General features: G+C 32.9%; 1 long non-coding RNA gene across 1 annotated transcript; it reads right to left on the reverse strand.

Annotated features, from left to right (window-relative positions):
- Positions 1–509: 509 nt before the first annotated feature.
- LOC113999926 lies at positions 510–15181 on the reverse strand. Its single transcript, XR_003545032.2, has 5 exons — positions 15111–15181; positions 7951–8072; positions 3740–3791; positions 779–809; positions 510–658 (listed from the first exon to the last, which is right to left on the reverse strand). It is a non-coding gene; the product is annotated as an uncharacterized LOC113999926 (long non-coding RNA).
- Positions 15182–16856: the final 1675 nt, after the last annotated feature.

The raw sequence follows: 16856 nt of genomic DNA on the forward strand, positions 1-16856 counted from the left end.
GAATATACCACCTAAGGAGTCTTTCTGCTGTGCCTTTTGCAATCAGACGTGTCTATCTTGTATTGGCCTTTTTAGCCACCAACGCGCCAAATGTGGGTAGAGACCTTCCCAAATCTTCATTTGCGAAGCCTGGCCATGATGATGATGATGAAAACAATATGGGTTTTTTGAGCTGTGCTTGTTTGGTACAGAGTCTTTTGAAGATCCTGACAATAGCAATGAAGAAACAATCGCAAAGAGTCAGGTTCTTAATATTTTTTAATCAAAATAGGGAAGAAAATGTGCATTCTACACAGAAACTGATGAAAACTTGAAGCATTTGTAAAGAAATTTTAGGAAGACCAGGCTTTGTGTGTGCAGAATGGAAACTTTAACACATTTTGGTGACATTTGGAAATGCTACAAAATATTATTCTAGGAGAATAGATATGAATATGTACCTAAACTGAAAAACTGTGTTGCATTCTCCAGAGATTTAGTCAAGAACAATAAGGTAGTGTAGAGATCTCTTGAGAAAATACTACAAATCAGCTTTAATCAGTTCAGAAGCAGTTGACATGTTTTTAGGTGAGATTTGAGTTTTGATCAATTACATTCTTCTACAGTATTTGTTTCTGTCACAGTCAGATGCCCAGGTCTTGGGATAGATCTGATATTTCTAATCAAGGACAGATAAGGGTTAAAGGTTAGTTGCTTTGACCATTACCTGTTTTAAAAACAAGTGCAGACAATATATATGTGATTAAATTGTTAATCAACTCAGAATCAGGTAACTTACCTTGCTGTTCACTGCAATCCATTTTCTTCATCTAGAGAAAACATACGTGAAGAAGAAATTTAATAAATTACTTGTTAATTACCATTAGAGAACAACTCTAAAACAGATTTGTTTTATTCTTTCACGTGTATGCTAGTTCCGGTTGTTTAATATGAGCCACACTAATTAAGAAAATTGAATTACTTAGCAAATATTGATGAACAATAAATATTAAATATGTGTTTGGAAATTACTAAGAAATGGTGTTTCATTTAACAAATGTTCAGCTGTAAATATGTATTTATCATTAAATTCTAACTTGCTAATACTCGTGCTACTGAGAGTTAACAACAAATAATATGAATTGAGATGACCATAGCAAAATATAATTTTTCCATCTTCCAAGTAGTCTTCTATAATGGTAAGCATGGTGCATCATTTTATCTTTATTTCTCCATACGAAATATGATGTTTTTTCATAACAACTGGTCAACAGATATTTTATTTTTTTTTTTAGTGCTAGCACAGAAAAATAAATAAAAGTGAAAATTTCATGTAAAATGTACCTTAAAGTAATTGTTGATTCAAATAATAAATTGCCAAGAAGCTGAAAAAATAATTTGGATTTCAATTTCAACGTGATATAAAAGTATACAATTTAAAATCAGCAAACAGATGAGCTCTATCACACTGTACAGTGTTTAGTTTTTAAAAACATCTAACAGTATGTTTCTGGTAAATATTTCTCTTCCAAATATTTGTCTCTTTCTGATATTCCTTGGAGTTTGTCTGATCAACTTTGTTACAGTATTACTATGTTGCAATTGTTCAGTTTTGGAGGACAGTTTCAAGGACTTATTCTCTCAGAAGTAGATAGAAGAATAACTTGGAACTAACGTCACTTAAATGAGTGGGAAGCCCAAAGGAAGCAGTGGCTGAAGTGTATTTATATTGTCTACCTCTCCCAAAGTGCATTCTTTCTAGGACAAAAGACCAGGTTCCATTAATGGTAAATATGTCTTTCACAGAAGTTAAGCTGCACATATAGGAATTTCAAGAATCTCTGAATTTCACGGCAGCGTCTACATCTTAGGGTATATCTGCCTAACAATCTAAAACCTGTTGAGTGATCCATGGAAATTCCCTGGTATAAGGTTCCCAGGAACCTTCTTCAAAGGCAACAGGCGCAAAGGTGGGTATGTTCAATTCAGGTGTCAACATGGACTGGAGTTTATGCACAGGGACAGAATTTGTACGTAAGCATTCAGAAAACCAAATGCACCAGAGAGTATAAACACCCACAAGTATCAATTTTTGCTAGTATGTACTTGTAGTATTACAAAGCTTAATAAAAAAAATGAATACTTTTTTAGAGGAGTGAAGTTTGAGTTCATATCACTGGTCTTTTTAAAAATAATATTTCTAAAGGTGTGGATTACTTTTCTCAACATTGGAGGAATATTATTTATAGGAAACAATGTGTGCATGCATTTTTAATGTGATGTACTACCTAAATGTAATGTGATGTGATATACTACCTATATGCAATGCACAAGATTAGTACCAAATTTTCATTGATTCAGGAGCTTTACAAGCTCTGTAGGTAATTGATCCCTCCAACCAAAATAATGGTCTTCAAAACTGGCTTTGTTTCATATTGAAAACAAGAGTCAGTGATGTGATGAACACAACTGAAGAATATTATCTTCTAGTTACCACAATCCTGGTGGACATCTTGAATAAATAGTTTCTAATTTCCTAGATGTGAAATCTTAGTTTTATCGAATTTAATGAAATAACTTAGGTTAAGTTTAGTGGGGTAATACGGAAAAGGGCTGAGCATTCATGTCAGATGTTAAACTAAGCACAAATTATTGCACAGAAAATAGAACTGTGTGCTTAAAAATGAACTTTGGACATCACTAGTTCTGTAAATAGAATTTCATTTTTCTTAATCTCTCAGAAACATACAGCTAATCTGTATGCCATGTATTTCTGTACTTTTTATTTACATTATTACCTTAGAGTCTTTGAAAAATACTGCTAGCCAATCACTTTAACTGCATAGGGGTTTTACACTATAGTTAAATTTGAAGAAAAGTCCAACAAATTAATATTCATTTCCAAAAGCTCACACAATTATTGTCTGTTTCTAAAGACGAAAATCTTATCTACTGAGTCATGTTCTTCTCCTTCCCAAAAAATAGTCTTTTAATAATGTATTTAGTGTAATCAATAGTGACAGAGACAATGTGCAAATAATTACTTAGAAGGAGAGTGCTATAATTTGAAGGCAGCATGTGTTTGTAAATTGTTCCATACCTCCTACCTCTATGCACCATCCAAACATTCCTCATCTCAGCAAGGTAACAACATGAAATATGTAATTTTATAGGAGTTGAGATGGGTTTTTCAGGTTCTTTCTTCTAAAATTACTTAATTGCAAGCATTTTCTCTGCCAGCTCAGACACTCCTCTATGTTTCTTTTCTACTTCAACTCAGTCTTTGAAATCTGTTTAAAATCCTTTGATTTTAGACCCTTTGGTTTTTGGCAATAATATTTCATTTTATGCATGCTATAGCTTATTTTAATGCACAGTCATTTGTTGAAGCCCAGGAAATATTTGTAACTTCTCTTTATAATCAACAGTTGTACTAATGGACATATTTTTCAAAATAGAAATTTAGGGCACAACAATTCTTGAATCAATGTTTCTTACTCAAAGTTCTGTTGTCATGTCCAAAACATGTAAGTGTCCTTGTCTGTATTTATAAAATGTGTATAATAATCAGAAGGAGCTTTCAGGCATAGACAATCCAGTCGGCTGCCAAGACAGATTCCTATCATTACTGCTGATATCAATTACAATTTGCATGTTCAATCACTCAGGTCCTAATTCAACAGGTTTCTTCAGCAGGAGTCTAATTTTAAATACATCAGTAGCCTTCAGAGGGGTAACTCAACTATTTATACATAGTTACCTGCTGAAGTGCCTTAGTGTGGCTGCTCTAGAAGGAGATGAATATTTGGAACCTGAGAAATGAGAGAACAATAATAAAAGAAAATATTTTAGTTGTACAGATATTGCCATTCTGTTGCTAAAACACTGTTCCCAAGGGCCACAAAAGGGGATATATCACTGCTTAGTCTGCAACATTACCCTGGGCATCCTTTACCTGCTGATTTCAGCTATTCCTGAAGTTGGAATCCTGCAGGTTAGAATATTTATTTGTGCTTTATATCTTTCACAGCAACAGTTTAAGTACTTCTTCACTCCTATCATCTAATAGTAGAAAATTTTTCCAATTACTGAAATTGCTATTCAGCCCCAATGTAAGGAATAAGACTATATGAAAACAAAGGGAAAAAGGCATTCTGTTTCAATACACACATCACCTACAGTTTACCTGATTATTATTATTATTATTATTATTATTATTATTATTATTATTATTATGTGGAATGGCTGTATACACATAAATAAAACACTGTGATTAGACAAAATAGAAGGCAAACAAGAAGACAGAAATAATAATGCTTAAAGACAAAGAGAATTATCAGAGAAGATAATCTCTTTCTTTGAGAGTCCCACTTCTGGGCAAGAGAGTAATGCAAAAATCACTACAGGTTTCTTCAGAAGGAAAAGATTTTGCTCAGGCTGATAACAAGAGATGGATATGAATCTCAAGCAGACAAACACAGAAAGCATATTACAGAAGTATAATCTGTTTATCTTCTTTTTTTTTCTCCAGGAACTATCAATAACTGGGATGACTGGAAGTTACTAAAATTTGAACAGTTAAAGCCTAGATATGAATAGAATACATATAGATCTTGTTTGTTTTTCTTTGCCCTACACGATGTACTTTTTGGGGGATATTGTTTGGGGTTTTTTTTACATTTGAAATTGAACTCTGTTTACTGTTTTGTGATTCAAACAGAATGTAATCCATGAAAGGTACTAAATATGTTAATAATCTATATGGGGAGGAAAAAAAAAAGGAAGAAAGGAAGAAAGGAAAAGAAAGAAAGGAAGAAAGGAAAATAAAGAAAGAAAGAAAGAGAGAGAGAAAGAAAGAAAGAAAGAAAGAAAGAAAGAAAGAAAGAAAGAAAGAATAGAAACACCTAGGAAATAATTTTCCATTGTTGAACCACATGATTGCAAAAGGCGAAGGAACTTGTACACTTAATCTGGAAGGTGTTTAAATATGATGAACAAGGAACTAGAACATGATTTTCTTAACAAATATGCAGGTTAAAAGTAAAGCCTGCCTCTTCTTCAGGACAGAGTAAGCAACCATATCTTTCAAAAGCATTATTCCAAATACGTTCAAGGTCAGATGATGGAATGCAGTGGTCCCAGATCCTTTTAAAAGCTGTCAAATGAGGATTCCTTTTCTTTCACTTGCTTTGCAACAGTAAGGATTTTAAAGTTATTTCCATCTGAACTAATTATACACAGAGTGTATGTTCTGTTCTTTCTCTGCTGATTTTCTACCTGGATTATTTAATGCGTCTACACTCGTGAGTAGTGCGTGTCAATGGATGATACACTTCAGACTGAAACAGTAAATACTGAAGATCCAGTGTCCACACTATAGAAGGTTTTACTCTGGATAGGAACCCTGGATTGAAGCCATTTTAGCTGTTAGAGAACACTAGCAGTATTTATTTTCTATGTTTAGCCTCATTTTCATCCAGAATGTAAACAGCTGACACTTTGAAACCAGCCTGTGATATGAATCTAAGTGTATGTGTGATAAGTGACAATAATTAGGAAATTCACTTCAAAATTATAGTCTTGATCTAAACCAAAATATCAATGTAATGTCTTTATTTACTGTTTTCAGGAATGCAGGCTTTCAGTTTAACTTGCTGAAATACATTTAGTAAAGGGAAAAAGCAAAATTAATACAACAAAAAACTACTAATACCACTACACTTAAATGAAAATTGTATTCCCTAAATCATTAGATAAATTCACTAATGAGATCATTTAAATTGAAACTGTTTGTAGAAGTTATTAGAAAAAATTAAGTACTTATTTTCTGAACATGTTTGGATATTTGCGAGCAGCGAGAAAAAACAAAAATTAAAACTAGTGATTGATGTACTGACATTTAGCAAAATCTTTGATAAGAAAAGTGTTTTCTAGAAATCTGAACTGCAGATTTATTATTTGTTTTAGGAAATTACTACCTTGATGAACAATTTCATCAACTGGAAAATTAACACCCCCAAATTGTCATAGAAAAAAAATTACTTTAGTTAATTTTTTTTTACTTAAACACCACCCCCCCAACATAGAGCTGTATTCTCCCCCTCTCTTTAATGAAATGCCTTGGTTATATTATCATTGAATTAGTATTAGTATTTTTGATATTTTAGATTTTAATTTTTATATATTCTTCAAACCCAAAACTTAACCCCTCCATTTGGTTTGAAAAGGTGGCAACCAATGTTTTTGGCTTACTGTTTATCCAAAGTAACCTTATTTCAAGAGGCAAAAGGATTTGTGTTACTTTGTTTAAATCTTTTAAAACTTGAAAAACACAAGTATGATTAGCAAAAAATGTCATAAGACTTGACCTAACATGATCAGTACAATTGCAAAATTCTTAAAGTTTCTTTCTCAAAAGATGTCATAGCTAATTGGCAGTTAACTCATGTAAAAGTTGCTATTGGCATCAATTTTGCAAAAAACAAAGGCACTACATTTTTATCAAGAACCAGGAGCTTAGTTTTAACTACTAAAGCACAATTAAACTAAAAGGATTATTTGGTTGAATATTATTATCAAATGAAAGGTACTGATATCTAAGTGTAGCTACATATTAAGACTTTTTTTGGGTATCTAGTATTGGTCTGTCAATGCTGTAAGTAGTAATTTGTATGTTACTGCTCTGACTACAGTGTTAATGGCATATCCCAGATTTAGGGATCATTTATCTCAGATGTCTAAAAAGCCTAAAAAGTAGTTTTTTCATAAGAAGTCTCTCTGTATTGTAAGATCCTAAAAGAAATTATAATCTTCCTGTAAACTGACAGAAGTTCAAAAGAAAATTACATTTTTTGCTAGACTTAAATTGTTGTATGCTGCATGCTTTAATTTATTTCCTCCCAAAGAAATCAGAGATAATATTCACGAAATGAGATCCTGTCTTGGAACAAGCCTTTCTCCTAACACTCAAACAACTCCTGATCCAACTAACATCATTTTCAGAATCTGTATATATGAAGACAGAAAATGCAACACAGTGCATTGAGTAATTTTGTTGAAGATTAAAGTCTATAACCATTAAATATGCAGATGAACTGAAAAAAAAAAAGTAATAAGGGATATTGATGCCTAGTTACCAATGGGAGATTGACTTCCACAAAAAATCTAAGGTTTCACTTCTCAGTACTGATCTTGAATGAAGTTCAATAGAACATCTCCTAACAGTCCTGATAATTGAAATTCATAGCTCAATTGGATTTTAGAGGAGAAAAAAATAAGTAATTAAAAATGCTTGTTTCACAGTTTTAGACTTTCCTCCTTATTCATTTCTTCCACAGGACAGCTGATCTCTCTTTCTTGTCATACAGAAACTAATAGCATTATTATTTTTTCCATTCTAAAATGGTCCCTGGTCTGTAGCTGCTACCTAACTTTTTACTCAAATTGTCTAACTGATGAGCACAATCAATCTAACCACAGAAAAATTGTTCTTGAGACACTGTTAGATTGTGAAATTGCTGTTTCTATTTAAGACCTAAACAAAGGCTGTTTCTGAAAACTTTTTTCCAATTCTATCAATTTGTCAGCTACTATCTCTTCCTACAAAATTTGTCTCAGAGCATAATGACAGTGAGGTATTTTAGCTTAAGAGGTGACTCCCATAGTAAACAACAGACAGGAATGAGTAAACAGATGGTGCAATCAGCATCAAAGAAAGAACTTGAAGCAGCTCTACTTAACCAGCTTCAAGATCCTTGGCATAAGCGTCTCAAGATGTTTTAGCTGTGCAGTAGGGAACATACAGTAATCATGTCACTCATGGAGTGTGCTTGGCTCCACTACTGCAGACATCCAGAATACCCAAAGCATTTTGCAGTATTTGCAAATAGAATGTCCCTTGGCAAAATAATTTTGCTTTTGTATTTTCATTTTAGCGACAATATGAGGACATAATAGAAGACTTCATCTTACCTTACTTATGATAGTGGCTAACAGACATGGGTAGTTAAAGGTAGTATCTTCCTTTTAACACTGAAGGGCCACATTTCCTCACAGGATCAGACAATGTCATAGCAGTCCCTCCTATGGTTCTTCTATTAGAAAACAGAAGGCATTGTTTTTTTCTATCATTTTCTTTTAATTTATTTGAGAAATTTTCCCACCTTGATAATATTTTTAGATTCCATACCTCTGAAAAGCAAAAGATATTAGTGACTTAATTATTTAGTCACAGAGACCTCTGACCAATAAACAGTAATCTCATAATTATGAATGTTAAATAACTGTGAAAGTTTATCCACATATCTGCACAAAGTATTTCAACTTCTTTCTGATAGCTCATATCTGTGAATGAGAAATGAAGATAAAAGAAAAAAAATTAAATGTACTTGCATAAAACCCAAATATTTTAAACCAGTAAACAGTTAAAGAGATTTGTCCTTATTGTGATCCAAGAATCCTGACCCTGATGTTGATTTGATGATACATATCACATAAACTATTACTGCCACTGTTCTGCCACATTCCTTTTGAATCTCATTATAGTAACTGTTTTTGCCAACTAACTTTATAAATTGTCAATGTTTAGCCTTTATGCATAGTCCAAATTTATAAGGATTAAATAGAATTCAAAAGAAGTAGTGGGGACATTACTTCAACACACAGCTTTGTTTTCACTGAATATTTAATAGCACACCATGCTTTCACCAGGCAGTACCTTTCTTTCTATTCATTCACCAGTTTCTGACTGGCAGGGAAGCTCTATCTCATCAATGAGATTTCTGTGATAGCTAGGCATAGTGGATCTATAGATTGTTTATTTTAAAATTTGCTTTAGCTTAACTGAAATTTGTAAGATTTTATTTTACATTTATTTTAAGTGTAGTATCTACAGTAAACATATATAAAATGTATTAGATCATAGATACTTTAAGATCACACAAGATGTACATGGCCTTACTTGCAATCGCCCATGGGAAAAAAAAAAACAACCCAGTGAGCAGTGAGTCAATAGTCTTCACATGCATTCCAGCATGATATTTTATAAAAGTGTAACATAAAACATTAAAGCATACTATATCCTAAATGACACTAATGATGCATTCACACCTGAAGAACAGAAAGCAATCCAGAGGGATCTGGAAAATCTTGAGAAATGGGCCCACAGGGATCCCATGAGGTTTAACAAGACCAAGTATAAGAAACAAGGAAGTGGAAGAGATGGCCTGAGCAGACTTGGTAGCCTTGTATGATGGGAAAAATAGGAAAATGGAACTGCTAAAGGTAACAGAGTTCAAAAATGAGTAAGTAAATCTGATTCTGGAAAAGTTAAACGTTCACAAGTCACTAAGTAACAGAACAAAGAATAGCTGAAAATTTAGTTCACACCAAACATAAGAAAAGTCTTATGATACTGTGTTTTTGTTTTGTCAACTAAAACTTTTTGTCATGTACACATTAAGTAATACTGATCTGTACAAAAATTTTATATTTTGATATAACTTTGGGCTATCTAATATGACAAAATGAAACCACTGAGAAGTTTTTGGAAAAACTGACATACTTTCACTAAGTCACTGGAAAGGTCTCAGAATTTTAGTGGCCTTATGAAACTGAAGTCTGAAAGACTGAAAGATATAAAGTAAAGAAAAATTATCTTCTTTCCCTTAGTGTTAAATAAAACTGATAAAACTATATCAAGATTGAATATCAACAGTAGATTTTGCGATAGTAATTCAGAGACCTTTTGAGAGAACATTATTTTATATTACTGAAAGACAAAATTTTGTCAGATTAAATAGTGGTGTAATTGCATGAAGAACTTTTTGCATCTTCCTTTGAATTACATCTCTACAAATAGTACAGTTATGGTGAAGGAATATAAAGATACACTATTGTGTATCAGTAGATTATAATTTCACTTAGATTTTGACACACAATTGATTTTGACCTAAGGTCAAACTGATAAAAAGACACCAACATGGATTCTTCTGAGATTTTTTTACATGTTACTTATATGCAACATTTACGTGTTGCTAACCATAATAATGTTATATCTAACAGTATGTTTCAGGTGAAAAAAATGAATCTTTATAATAATGTATTTAAAAATTAGTATGTAAAATATCATAGAAAATCAAGACCAATTAATTTCATTAATATCTTTAAAGAAACTCCCCAAGCAGATTCTACAGATTTGTCTCTCCCTCTTTGTCCAAATTTCATTTCATGAGTATGCAAATTTTGTTACAGATTTTCTTCTGCATGGGAAGAACCACCCAGAAATATAAGAAAGAAGTACCAGAGACTCTGTCTGCCATTTTTGTATTAAAATTGTGATTAAAAAAAGTGGTCAACTATTTTATATAAGAAGAATATATGTTCTGAAAACTGTTCTGTTTAACATCTTTGTCAATGGCCAGGAGAAGGTGACGGAGTGCTTGCTCATAAAGTTTGCAAACGACGTCAGACTGGGTCAGGTACCATCAGTATATGTAAAAGCAGGGCTGCTGCCAAAAATGACACTGACAGGATGGAGGACTGGGCCAACAGGAACATGATGATACTCAGCAAAGCCCAGACAGAGAGAGTCATGCAGAGAGACTCCATGGGATCTTGATTTGAGGTTAGGGTGGCATTTTTGAACTCTTTCAATGGTCTATCCACACACAGACATTTACTTGATTGAGTAATGTGAAACGTATGAACAAGCATCAAATTATGAATATATTAAATCTTGCCCATATTATGCCTTACCCTGAAATCATGAATTTGATTCTGCACTTATATACTGCAGCTATTTGCAGCTACTTGAATAATCACAATATCAGTTGATATGACTACTCAGTCATTGCGAGTTCCTCACTTGGTTGAAATGAGTTAATAAGGATTTAGAAGTTAGGAGGCAGAGGTTTTCAAACAGTGCAAGTTCCATAGCCATAAAGGATGCATTTGCTTCTTCAGGTTCTCAAATCTTACAGAAGATTTAGATAAAGATTTTAGATAAAACTAGGCTCTTTTTCTTTTTTTGCCCCAACTCTATTTTAACAACCGTATTTAATTTTTGTCACTTTTCCTGAATAAAAATATTTCTTCAGCTGTAAAGATATCCAGCTCTAAGGTTTGGATACACTAAGTTGAAATAATATATTGATAGCAGGCAAATGCTTAATCTGGTTGAATACAGATATCTTGAGGAGCTGAGACAATTTCTCCAGTTAATTTTTTTTAATTAAAAATATAGATTTGGTGATTTCTACAAAAAACCCCTTTTTTCATAATTTGTGAGGGTTTTGTTGCTTTGTTGTTTGGGTTATTTTAAGTTTAGGATTATCTTTCATTCAAATCCTCCTTTCATTACATAATATGGAAAGAGTTTAATATAATTTTTAGTATTGAAAAACAGTGTTTTTATTTATCCTTGAGACTGAACATCTTAAAATTTGTGTTATGGTAAATGCAATTACTAAGTTTTTAAACAGAAATATGACCTATCACACAGTTTTAATATGTAACTCTTTAACAGAGAAATGCCTATTATTTTAATTTTACTAAAACTATAATTTTGGGGACAAATCAAGTGCTTGTTAATACAGCATAGGTGGGGTTATTCTCAAATAATTTTACAAGTATTTATTTTGCAAGTATCAGGTGATTTTTAAGGTTATTGCAAGTAAATCTTAACGAAAAAAATTCTGTAAATAAAACCACAAACCATCACACCATTGGCAATTCTTCACGTAAAAGCTTAAATGCTTAAATTCTGTTGGCAATCTGAATTCTCAAAATCTTTATTCGTATTTCAAAGCATTTTCAGGGTCAAGGCTTAATAAAAGGTAGCTAATAAATTTTGTACATGTAGAGAAGATAAAAGGCAAAATAGTCAAGAATGGAAAACCAGCTATTTAAAAATATAAATTCAAATCCTGGAGCAGGGTTTTGTTTGTTGGTTCTCTGCTCTTTATAGTGGCTTTTGTTCTGTTTTCTCTTATTATTAAATTTTCATTGCATTGCTTTTTTTTTATTGTGTGGTTTCCTATTTAGAAGCAAAATGTGTAAACATTATTCATATGAACAGACTTATTGAGAGCAAGACAGGGATTAGTGATGCATATAATTACTCATGTACAATTGTAGTGTGATGGCATTCAATTAGAAAAATCACAGGAGTGAGCAATACTCTTACAAGTTTTATAAAATAGCTGGCAGCTTTTTGTACAAGCAACATAGTAAATTAATTAAATTAATATTACATAATTTTTCAAATAGTATGTAGCACATTAAAAAAACAGCATCTCTGAATTTTAGATTGTTGTTTACAGTGTCTTCTAATGCCATTAAATTGTTTGCCTTTCAGAATTAATTTTTTGTACTTTTTTTCCTTTGAGATGTTTTGGAATATGGAAGAAAAGAGAATGGTATCTTTGACTCAGAAAAAACCACACAAAATTCTTTCATTTTAAAAAACAAAAAAGAGAAATAAGCATACTGTTTCCTCATCTTGCTTTATAACTTAGGATGGGCGAGTTTTTTAAAAATTCCTAAATCCTAGATTCATAGAATCATTTACATTGGAAAAGATCTCTAAGATCATTGAGTCCAACCACTAATCCAGCACTACCAAGTCCAACACCTAATCATATCCTTAAGTGTCACAGATACATCTTTCAAATAACTCCAGGGAGGATGACTCAACCACTTCGCTGGGCAGCCTGTCCCAGTGTTTGACAACCCTTTCAGTGAAGAAATGCTTCCTAATATCCAATCTAAACCCTGGTATAACTTGAGGCCATTTCCTTTTGCCCTGCTTCCTTTTGTCCTGCCTCTCTACAGCCTTCTTTCAGGTTAGCTGTAGAGAGTGATAAGGTCTTCTCTGAACCTCCTTTTCTCCAGGCTAAACAACCCCAGCTCCCTCAAATACCCCTCATAAGATTTGTGCTCCAGATCTTTCACCGGCTTTGTTGCTTTTCTTTGGACAAGGTCCATCATCTCAATGAAACATATAAAGAATACTTATAAATAATTTGAATGTTAAAATCAGTACCTGAATAGATCTTTTTGGGGTTTCACTAGAAAGAAACTTACCACTACCCCTTATCCAGTGACCTGCTCACCCTCTCATTGCCTGCTGAATCTGAAGTTAAATCAATGGTCAGTACAAATCCTTCATCCGGAAGGTGTGGATTTCTTGATAGCACCACGGTCTTCCTTGCCTTTGATGCCTCCTCAGAGTACTTTTTACGAATTTGATGCAACCAAAGATTGAGAGGATCTGAGTATTCACAAAGGTAGCAAATTCTAACTGTCTGACTAGCTGTTTAAAATGTTGATGGAGCTTGCAAAAGATAAACTAAATTTACCTAGTAAGGCTGCAGGAACCATGTTAGCTGCTTTCAGTCACTCTGCTCTTTCAATCGTATGAAAGAGTGTCAGTTGTCATCATGCTTCGCTCAAATTAGCAAACCTGTTTCTCAGCTTAATTCATGAATTAGCTTAAGCTTAAAAGAACTATACTACTTCCAGTCCCAAAGCTAGTTCAATTGTAGTCAAAGCAAGTTGATATCTCTGTACAGTACTGACATCCTTTAAAAATTTCAGAGCCAAAATCCATTGAAAATCGCTGGGACATTGATCGAAAATCGTGCTACCCTTTCAAAAAATCAAACATTACTTTCTGTTTTCCTTTTGTTCACGATGACTGTAAGAAGCTTCTCATCTATCAGAATATTGTGGAGAGCAAAAAGGTTTCCTTTACGAGCCTCTTAGGCCAAAAGAAAAAAAAAGATTATTCCCTGATATGCATTACAGCACTGAAATGGAAAATATTTGCAGTCCATTTTATTACTTAGACAAGAGTTGTTCTCTGATGCAATCAGTAACACTGAGCACTCCCTCCACAGGCAGTGAACCTGAGCTAGGAATTAACTGGGTTTTAAGTTTTTATTCAGTGTAATTTATTTTTCTTCCAATGCCTTCTTTTTTCCAAAAAATAGATTTACAATAATTTCCAGAGATGAGAATTTTCAATTTAATGCACATATTGAAAGATTATTGCACAGTGAATTGTAATTCTGCTTTCAGATTATAAACATGATAATTCATTTATCTGGTTGGGTTTTCTGGATGAAAATCTCACTCTAGGATGTTTCTTTTTGTTACAAAATATATGCTTGTTTATTTAAATGCTACTATGAAAAATTGCAGTTTAAAACTCATTTTAACACACTATTATCTTAGATTTACAACCATTTTTTCTTAAAAGAAATTTAGTCAATATTTATCTGACATTTTTAATGAAATAAATTTTACCCACACAGAAGGGTATTTAGATGAGTAATAACAACAAATAAACTGAAAATGCAAGTCTTTTTTTTAATTTGCCCATGCAGTTCATCACTAAAGAAAAAGTCATTATTTTATGTATGCATCAAATCTCTTTGAAAATTGATATTCATACTACTTTGGATAAACCAGAAATATGTTCAATAGACAGTTGAGAGTACTTAAAATTATGAATGCCACTAGCTTGTATCAGAGTTGTGGAACTCATCATTTGTTGAAAGTTCCACATTCTGAGCACTAAGACTGTGGAATACAGTGTCAAAGAGTAATACCATCTGCTTTTTATTGAAGAGCATTATGTCTTTTCTTCTTTTTCCTTTATATCCTGTCTACAATAAATTTTAGTAAAGAAATCATATATGATACATGCCAAAATTCAAAGTTTATGTTGAAGTACGATCAGTTTAAGGTGCCTTGAGGCCAAAACCACTCATTATGATGATAGTGGAAAAAATTATTTTCTCGAAATCTGCAGTTAAGGCTAAGAATGGATTATCAGTATTTTCTTTTCCAGTAGCTGTCTAAGTTTTACTTGGCTCCCCGCCAAATCCCCAGACTCAATGAAAAAGAACTCTGGCAAAGAGCTAAGAAAAAAAAACCATGAAAGATCCAAACTAGCCCAACTTATATGAAAATAAATGTATTTACGTGTATTACAGATGAAATACTATATAAAATTTCCGAGAGGAAAAGGGAAAGGGAACAGGGAAGGAACAAAAAACCAAAATAAAATATACACGGTCAAAAGCTCAAGATCTAGCAACTAAGGAATTAGCAAAGGAATATCTTACTACTCTCCTTGGAACAACAGAAGTCGCGCTGGAACGACCGGCAACAACCTCTGCCTCCCAGGGTCGGCAAGGCCTTACCAGGCCTCACTCCCCTACACGGCAGAAGTGACAGCAGGGAACCCACACCTCTGGAGCCACCAGAAGGAAAGAGAGCGAAGGCCTCTCTTCCTTTCTTCTTATACCCCTGGTTTACCTAAAAATTGTAGGGAATACTGGGTAATCTGGCCACTTCCTTGGTTACAAACTGGTCACCAAGGAAGGCCTATACTAAAACTACCACAGTAGCATCTTAGAGTTCTGAAATCAGATCCCGCCTTTCCTCAAGGTACAATGGCCAATAAGGTATGATAATTTCCGGGTTTTTTTGGTAGTGACTAAAGAATAACTGAATGGTCATTTGTAGAATACTATAGCTAAAAAAAAAAACAAACAACCAAATTAGCTTAGGCTTGAGATACTTCTGTTTTTCTAGAAAATAAGTGACATTCTTTCTATTGTGAGAAACTGGATATAGTCTTTTTTTTAAAAGACAAAACATAGGGAAATACTTCTAGAGTTAGGCATGACTACATGTCCTGATGGACTTTTAAAAAAACATATAAACTGCATGAGATCATTTTGGATAGCATATCTATGAAAGACTACAACTCAAATATTAAAGCCGATATTTCTGATATTTTATTTAAACATTAGTCAATTAATCAACCAATGCAACTAGAGCTGTAATCACAATAGAATGCCTCAACTTTGATAACTAAGTTCAAACTACAGATCCTCACGACCACAGCTAAGTTGCCGCCTACTCCTGAAAGCTCCTGAGAAAAATAGATGTCATTTCCTTTTTACAAAACTATGTATCTTGATATGGTAGAAGGATTTCAGTCTTTACAACACTAGACTGTCCATGGTGTTGTTTATATTTAAACTTTGCCATTAAACACAGGGTATATATGATGTCCCCTTTAAATAATATCTTGCTAGTTGTAATTAAGTCAGGATATGATTAATTCAATTATATAAAAGGTAGTTCAGACCAAAGTTTAATTTTCTCTACTGTCTGAAGAGATACAAGCCCTTATCTATCATCTGTGTATGACAGCATTCTATCTCTTAACACACTGTAGACAGTAGTTAAATATAATTTCTAAAAACTCTATGTCTTTGCAAATGCTGTAGTGAGGGGAAAGGGAATTTTTTCAGACAGTGTTCTGAGGTGACAGCAAGATGTATTCTGGAAACTGGCTCTGTGTTGTGGGCCTCTCAAAATTTCTGAGTAAAATGTAATTAAGTAATTACTTAAAACCATTAATTCTAATTAGTTAATTAAAAGTAATTAAAACACACCTCCAGGTGTCATATTTGCTAGTGGACAGGTTTTTTTCATCACACAGTGGTTGTTTTTCTTTCAATTTCATACTAATTTCTAGACGGGGGTACCCTAGCAGACATAACACTAAAAATGTATTTAACATGGGGAAATAAATTTTTTCTCTGATGACAATTGCTGAAATGTTGTAATGCTCAGAATATTGATACCAACCTCCTCTGTTTTTATTATTTAAAAGTATACCAGGAAATCAGCAAAAAATGATATTCTGCTGCACTGAATGCTGTATAAGATGTCAATTAACTATGAAAAGGATATAATTTTAATATCTATGAGTAGTAGTAGATTCTTGCATACACAATTGTTTTTAAGTTTGCAGTCCTTACTATTTAGGTTGTGAAATTTTCTTTTCTTTCACC

The sequence above is a fragment of the Pipra filicauda genome, unplaced genomic scaffold (assembly GCF_003945595.2).
Source record: "Pipra filicauda isolate LSUMZ 115617 unplaced genomic scaffold, ASM394559v2 scaffold123_size2130275_pilon, whole genome shotgun sequence".
Lineage (NCBI taxonomy): Eukaryota > Metazoa > Chordata > Aves > Passeriformes > Pipridae > Pipra > Pipra filicauda.